This window comes from Arachis stenosperma, chromosome 2 (genome assembly GCF_014773155.1).
Source record: "Arachis stenosperma cultivar V10309 chromosome 2, arast.V10309.gnm1.PFL2, whole genome shotgun sequence".
NCBI lineage: Eukaryota > Viridiplantae > Streptophyta > Magnoliopsida > Fabales > Fabaceae > Arachis > Arachis stenosperma.
Genome location: NC_080378.1, coordinates 95,701,945 through 95,708,696, shown reverse-complemented (window position 1 = coordinate 95,708,696; position 6,752 = coordinate 95,701,945). Strand labels below are relative to the sequence as shown.

Below are 6,752 nucleotides of genomic sequence, written 5' to 3'. Positions count from 1 at the left end.
TCCTTTCTTCTGATTAGTCCCATTGTTCACAGGATTCCTTTCAGAAGTGTACATGAATTGGTTGTTTGCAACCATTTCAATTAGTTCTTGAGCTTCTGTAGGCGTCTTCTTCAGATGAAGAGATCCTCCAGCAGAGCTATCCAAAGACATCTTGGACAGTTCAGATAGACCATCATAGAAAATACCTATGATGCTCCATTCAGAAAGCATGTCAGAAGGACATTTTCTGATCAATTGTTTGTATCTTTCCCAAGCTTCATAGAGGGATTCACCTTCCTTCTGTCTGAAGGTTTGGACTTCCACTCTAAGCTTACTCAATTTTTGAGGTGGAAAGAACTTTGCCAAGAAGGCATTGACTAGCTTTTCCCAAGAGTTCAGGCTGTCTTTAGGTTGTAAGTCCAACCATATTCTAGCTCTGTCTCTTACAGCAAAAGGGAATAGCATAAGTCTGTAGACCTCAGGGTCAACCCCATTAGTCTTGACAATGTCACAGATTTGCAAGAATTCAGCTAAGAACTGATGAGGATCTTCCAATGGAAGTCCATGGAACTTGCAATTCTGTTGCATTAGAGAAATAATTGAGGCTTAAGCTCAAAGTTGTTTGCTCCAATAGCAGGGATAGAGATGCTTCTCCCATAGAAGTCGGGAGTAGGTGCAGTAAAGTCACACAGCACCTTCCTTGCATTGTTGTTGTTTTCGGCTGCCATGGGTTCTTCTTCTTTGAAGATTTCTGTTAGGTCCTCTACAGAGAGTTGTGCCTTAGCTTCTCTTAGCTTTCGCTTCAAGGTCCTTTCAGGTTCAGGGTCAGCTTCAACAAGAATGCCTTTGTCTTTGTTTCTGCTCATATGAAAGAGAAGAGAACAAGAAAATATAGAATCCTCTATGTCATAGTATAGAGATTCTTTGAGGTGTCAGAGGAAAAGAAAAATAGAAGAAAGAGGTAGAAGAATTCGAACTTAGTGAGACAGAGTTTGAATTGTGCATTGAGGAGGAGTGATACTCCATAAATAGAAGGATGTGAGAAGAGGGGAAGAAATTTCGAAAATTAAGTTAAAAAGATTTTAAAAACATTTTGAAAAACTTTAATTGATTTTCGAAAACCAAGAGTGGGAAAGAAATCAAGTAATTTTTGAAAAAGATTTTGAAATTAGAAGTTAAAAAGATATGATTGAAAACTATTTTGAAAAAGATGTGATTAAAAAGATATGATTGAAAAGTTATGGTTTTAAAGAGATATGATTGAAAAGATATGATTTGAAAACAATTTTAAAAAGATTTGATTTTAAAAATTAATGACTTGCCTAACAAGAAAAGATATGATTCAAACATTAAACATCTCTCAACAGAAAAGGCAACATACTTGAAATGTTCAATCAAATCATTAATTGTTAGCAAGTATCTTTGAAAAAGGAAAGAAATTGATTTTGAAAACATTTGATTGAAAAGATTTGATTTGAAAAAGATTTGATTGTGAAAAACTTTGAAAACTTGAAAAAAATTGATTTGAAAATAAAATCCTCTCTCTTGTGCCATCCTGGCGTTAAACACCCAGAATGGTGCACATTCTGGCGTTTAACGCCCAATGCTCTACCTTTTTGGGCGTTAAACGCCCAACCAGGCACCCTGGCTGGCGTTTAAACGCCAGTCTGTCCTTCTTCACTGGGCGTTTTGAACGCCCAGCTTTTTCTGTATAATCCCTCTACTGCATGTACTGAATCTTCAGTTCCCTGTACTATTGACTTGAAAATAGAACCAAGATCAAATAAACAATGCATGCAAGACACCAAACTTAAAATTAGACACTGGACTCAAACAAGAAACATAAAATATTTTTGGTTTTTATGATTTTGTAAATTTTTTTGTGCTTTTTCGAAAATTAAGTGGAAAAAGAAAATAAAGGTATCAAAATTCTTAATGAGAATTCCAGGAATCATGCAATGTTAGTCTAAAGCTTCAGTCTAAAGGAATTAGACATGGCTAGCCAAGCTTCAGCAGGATATTGCATTCAAGAGCTAAATTGATGAGGATCAATCAGCTTTGGTGATGATAAGAACATCACCTTGAAACACTAGAATTCATTCTTAAGAACTCTGAAAAAAATACCTAATCTAAGCAACAAGATGAACCGTCAGTTGTCCATACTCAAACAATCCCCGGCAACGGCGCCAAAAACTTGGTGCACGAAATTGTGATCATCAATGGCGCCATCAACATGGTACGCTCATTGCAATCTCAACTCTCTATCACAACTCTGCACAACTAACCAGCAAGTGCACTGGGTCGTCCAAGTAATAAACCTTACACGAGTAAGGGTCGATCCCACGGAGATTGTTGGTATGAAGCAAGCTATGGTCACCTTGTAAATCTTAGTCAGGCAGACTCAAATGGGTATAGATGATATATGAATAAAACATAAAGATAAAGATAGAGATACTTATGTATATCATTGGTGAGAGCTTCAGATAAGCGTATGAAGATGCTTGTCCCTTCCGTCTCTCTGCTTTCCTACTGTCTTCATCCAATCCTTCTTACTCCTTTCCATGGCAAGCTTATGCAAGGGTTTCACCGTTGTCAGTGGCTACCTCCCATCCTCTCAGTGGAAATGTTCAACGCACCCTGTCACGGCACGGCTATCCATCTGTCGGTTCTCGATCAGGCCGGAATAGAATCCAGTGATTCTTTTGCGTCTGTCACTAACGCCCCGCCCTCAGGAGTTTGAAGCACGTCACAGTCATTCAATCATTGAATCCTACTCAGAATACCACAGACAAGGTTAGACCTTCCGGATTCTCTTGAATGCCGCCATCAGTTCTTGCCTATACCACGAAGATTCCGGTTAAAGAATCCAAGAGATAAACATTAGAGCCTTGTTGCTTGTAGAACAGAGTGGTTGTCAGTCACTTGTTCATAAGTGAGAATGATGATAAGTGTCACATAATCATCACATTCATCAAGTTCTTGAGTGCAAATGAATATCTTGGAATAAGAACAAGCGGAATTGAATAGAAGAACAATAGTAATTGCATTAATACTCGAGGTACAGCAGAGCTCCACACCTTAATCTATGGTGTGTAGAAACTCCACCGTTGAAAATACATAAGAACAAGGTCTAGGCATGGCCGAATGGCCAGCCTCCCAAAGTGATCAAAAGATCTAAAGATCAGAAGATTCCAAAGATCAGAAGATTCCAAAGATCAGAAGATGAAAATACAATAGTAAAAGGTCCTACTTATAGAGAACTAGTAGCCTAAGGTTTACAGAGATGAGTAAATGACATAAAAATCCACTTCCGGGCCCACTTGGTGTGTGCTTGGGCTGAGCAATGAAGCATTTTTGTGTAGAAACTCTTCTTGGAGTTAAACGCCAGCTTTTGTGCCAGTTTGGGCGTTTAACTCCCACTTTGGTGCCAGTTCCGGCGTTTAACGCTGGGAATTCTGAGGGTGACTTTGAACGCCAGTTTGGGCCATCAAATCTTGGGCAAAATATGGACTATCATATATTGCTGGAAAGCCCAGGATGTCTACTTTTCAACGCCGTTGAGAGCGCGCCAATTGGGCTTCTGTAGCTCCAGAAAATCCACTTCGAGTGCAGGGAGGTCAGAATCCAACAGTATCTGCAGTCCTTTTCAGTCTCTGAATCAGATTTTTGCTCAGGTCCCTCAATTTCAGCCAGAAAATACCTGAAATCACAGAAAAACACACAAACTCATAGTAAAGTCCAGAAAAGTGAATTTTAACTAAAAACTAATAAAAATATACTAAAAACTAACTAGATCATACTAAAAACATACTAAAAACAATGCCAAAAAGCGTACAAATTATCCGCTCATCAGTAGTAGGAGCATTTTTGCTCGCCACTTGGTGCAGGGATGAATTATCCTTGACACCTCAGGATCTGTGGACCCCACAGGATCCCCACCTACCCCACCACTCTCTCTCTTCTTTCTTCTTTTGCTCGAGGACGAGCAAAACTTCTAAGTTTGGTGTGGTAAAAGCATTGCTTTTTGTTTCTCCATAACCATTTTTGGCACCTAAGGCCGGAGAAACCTCTAGAAAGAGGAAAGGGAAGGCAAAAGCTTCCACCTCAGAGCCATGGGAGATGGAGAGATTCATCTCAAGGGATGCACTTTCCTCCACAAAACTATTGGGAGCAAATCAACACCTCCCTAGGAGAATTGAGTTCCAACATGGGACAACTAAGGGTGGAGCACCAAGAACATTTCATCCTCCTCCATGAAATTAAAGAAGATCATAGAATCATGAGAGAGGAGCAACAAAGGCAAGGAAGAGACATTGAGGAGCTCAAGCACTCCATAAGATCTTCAAGAGGAAGAACAAGCCGCCATCACTAAGGTGGACCCGTTCTTTAATCTCCTTGTTCTTTATTTTCTATTTTTCGAATTTTTATGCTTATGTTTATCTATGTTTGTGTCTTATTACATGATCATTAGTATCTTAGTGTCTATGCCTTAAAGCTATGAATGTCCTATGAATCCATCACCTCTCTTAAATGAAAAATGCTTTAATCACAAAAGAACAAGAAGTACAGGATTTTGAATTCATCTCTGAAACTAGTTGAATTAGTTTGATGTGGTGACAATACTTTTTGTTTTCTGAATGAATGCTTGAACAGTGCATATGTCTTTTGAATTTGTTGTTTTAAGAATGTTAAAATTGTTGGCTCTTGAAAGAATGATGGAAAAGGAGAACTGTTATTGAGGATCTGAAAAATCATCAAATTGATTCTTGAAGCAAGAAAAAGCAGTGAATAAAAAAAACGAAAAAATAGAAGAGAAAAAGAAAAAGCAAGCAGAAAAAGCTAATAGCCCTTTAAACCAAAAGGCAAGGGTAGAAACAAAGTTATGATCCAAGGCAAAAGAGTGTGCTTAAGAACCCTGGACACCTCTAATTGGGGACTCTAGCAAAGCTGAGTCACAATCTGAAAAGGTTCACCCAATCATGTGTCTGTGGCATGTATGTATCCGGTGGTAATACTGGAAGACAAAGTGCTTTGGGCCATGGCCAAGACTCATAAAGTAGCTGTGTTCAAGAATCATCATACCTAACTAGGAGAATCAATAACACTATCTGAATTCTGAGTTCCTATAGATGCCAATCATTCTGAACCTCAAAGGATAAAGCGAGATGCCAAAACTGTTCGGAAGCAAAAAGCTACTAGTCCCGCTCATCTAATTGGAACTAAGTTTCTTTGATATTTTGGAGTCTATAGTATATTCTCTTCTTTTTATTCTATTTTGATTTTCAGTTGCTTGGGGACAAGCAACAATTTAAGTTTGCTGTTGTGATGAGCGGATAATTTATACGCTTTTTGGCATTGTTTTTAGTATGTTTTTAGTATGATTTAGTTAGTTTTTAGTATATTTTTAGTAGTTTTTAATTAAAATTCACTTTTCTGGACTTTACTATGAGTTTGTGTGTTTTTCTGTGATTTCAGGTATTTTCTGGCTGAAATTGAGGGTCCTGAGCAAAAATCTGATTTAGAGGCTGAAAAGGACTGCAGATGCTGTTGGATTCTGACCTCCCTGCACTCGAAGTGGATTTTCTGGAGTTACAGAAGCCCAATTGGCGCGCTCTTAACGGCGTTGGAAAGTAGACATCCTGGGCTTTCCAGAAATGTATAATAGTCCATACTTTGCCCGAAATTTGATGGCCCAAACCGGCGTTACAAATCAGCTTCAGAATTTCCAGAGTTTAACGCCGGAACTGGCATGCAAATTGGAGTTAAACGCCCAAACTGGCATAAAAGCTGGCGTTTAACTCCAGAAAGAGTCTCTACACGAAAATGCTTCAATGCTCAGCCCAAGCACACACCAAGTGGGCCCGGAAGTGGATTTTTTTGTCATTTACTCAATTCTGTAAACCCTCGGTTACTAGTTCACTATTAATAGGATCTTTTGACATTGTATCTGTACCTCATGACACTTTACACGTTTCTTTGTGTACCTTCCACGGCATGAGTCTCTAAACCCCATGGTTGGGGGTGAGGAGCTCTGCTGTGTCTTGATGGATTAATGCAATTACTACTGTTTCTTATTCAATCATGCTTGCTTCCGTTCTAAGATATCACTTGTTCTTAACCCGGATGAATGTGATGATCCGTGACACTCATCATATTCTCAACTATGAACGCATGCCTGACAACCACCTCCGTTCTACCTTAGATTGAGTAGATATCTCTTGGATTCCTTAATCAGAATCTTCGTGGTATAAGCTAGAATTGATGGCGGCATTCAAGAGAATCCAGAAGGTCTAAACCTTGTCTGTGGTATTCTGAGTAGGATTCAATGATTGAATGACTGTGACGAGCTTCAAACTCGCGATTGTGGGGCGTTAGTGACAGACACAAAAGAATCACTGGATTCTATTCCGACATGATCGAGAACCGACAGCTGGATAGCCATGCCGTGACAGGGTGCGTTGAACATTTCCACTGAGAGGATGGGAGGTAGCCATTGACAACGGTGAAACCCTACATACAGCTTGCCATGGAAGGAGCCTTGCGTGTTTGAAGAAGAAGACAGTAGGAAAGCAGAGGTTCAGAAGACAGAGCATCTCCAAAACCTCAACCTATTCTCCATTACTGCAAAACAAGTACTTATTTCATGTTCTTTTGCTTTTCACAATCAATCCTGATAATTTTTGATATCCTGACTAAGAGTTACAAGATAACCATAGCTTGCTTCAAGCCGACAATCTCCGTGGGATCGACCCTTACTTACGTAAGGTATTACT

The 6,752-nt window shown here is 39.2% G+C and overlaps 1 non-coding gene across 1 annotated transcript; it reads left to right on the top strand.

Moving 5' to 3' along the window:
• The first annotated feature begins 204 nt into the window (after nt 1-204).
• Nucleotides 205-312, top strand: LOC130964995 (small nucleolar RNA R71). The gene has a single exon (XR_009081056.1). It is a non-coding gene; the product is annotated as a small nucleolar RNA R71 (small nucleolar RNA).
• Nucleotides 313-6,752: the final 6,440 nt, after the last annotated feature.